Source organism: Nanorana parkeri, unplaced genomic scaffold (genome assembly GCF_000935625.1).
Source record: "Nanorana parkeri isolate BGI_ZX_2015 unplaced genomic scaffold, ASM93562v1 scaffold1966, whole genome shotgun sequence".
In the NCBI taxonomy this organism is placed as follows: Eukaryota; Metazoa; Chordata; class Amphibia; order Anura; family Dicroglossidae; genus Nanorana; species Nanorana parkeri.
In genome coordinates this window covers 91520-92899 of record NW_017308234.1, presented here as the reverse complement: position 1 = coordinate 92899, position 1380 = coordinate 91520, and the positions used below count along the sequence as shown (strand labels likewise).

The window sequence follows — 1380 nt, the reverse complement described above, 5'->3', positions numbered from 1 at the left end:
TAACAGAGGTGGGATGTAAGACGCACATATTTGGGGCCGCACAGTACCTGCTGCCGGGGATGAGGACATCACTCGGCGGATGGAAAATGGAACCCGAGTTCCCGGTGAATTATTCAGCGCAATGGTGCCGGTTTCAGGTCGAGGAGCCGCCTCACCTCCCATTCATGGGATCGGTGCCAGACACGGGGACGGCTGCACCACCGGGACTCGTCCCATCATCCCCGGCGTGTGCTGCGAGCGCGGGGGATTCATTTCTGTGACCAGTCACAGGCAGAGGACGACCACCGATGGGATGACCAACAGGAAGTGCTCTGTGTGTGGGGGAAAACCTTCCCCTGAAGATGTTGCAGTGTATGGGATGTCTCCTGCACCACATCCCCCGGACAGAAGACAATCCGTTACTCTGAACACAGCGCTGGGAAGCGCCGCTCCTTGAGATGACCGACAGCTACAATCTGCACTGCATGATGGGAATAGTAGTTTGCTCCAGTGACATCATTGCTTCCATGATACCTCCTCCAGGTGCCCGGGCATATCACTTCCGGATACAATGTCTGATTTCTGGGAGCACATGACATGCACACGGCTCGGGGGAGGAGCTTGCGCTCACACACGGACTGTGTATCTTCTCTCCGGGTGACCTGTGTGCAAAGGACATCGCCGGCCTGACGGAGGACTGGGACCGTTATTAATAAACGTCAGGCGCTCGGTGAATGTCACGGGCAGAGTCCGCTCCTCTGTGAATACATTCACCCCGCGCCAATCCTTACCGTACGGACCGGACTGAACCGGAGGAGCCGGGGACACTTTGCTGTCAGAGTGTGGAGAGGTCCGGGCCGACCTTCTGTGTTCATTGTCCAGAACAATAAAGTTACATCCATGATGATGTCTTCGGAGTGCGGCCGCTCGCTCTGACGCTTGCTGTCAGGTCATGTGATCCCGTTGCAGCTTCAGAGGGTTTCCTCCTCCACCTCCCTTTGTAGAATGTTCCGGACACGGGGGATACTTTGTATCGGCTGATCTGACAATGTAACAATGTTGCTGGTTTGTGTGAAGTCTCCATCCCCCGATGGGGTAAAAGGGGGACCCCCGTCCTGCCACCCCGATCTTCGACTTTCCGCACAATCCGAGTTCTATATAAAAGAATGTTCTGTCTGAGCCGAGAATACGACGGGGCGGCTTGTACCCGGCTACTGAAATACGGAACAGCAAACACAGCCGAGGATCCAGCGCAGTCAGCACCCGCTGACTACAGACACTCATCACTCAATCCGGGGACCCCGATACTAAGACACCAATCCCCCATTATACACACCGACCCCCCCATACAAGGAAACACACCACCATTAGCTCATATGTACTATGTCCCCTCCACCGACA

General features: G+C 55.6%; 1 protein-coding gene across 1 annotated transcript in view; it reads right to left on the bottom strand.

Moving 5' to 3' along the window:
• The window catches only part of IP6K1 (inositol hexakisphosphate kinase 1), a 10427-nt gene that overhangs the window by 8652 nt on the left and 395 nt on the right, over positions 1–1380 (bottom strand). The gene's annotated exons all lie outside the window — the stretch shown is intronic.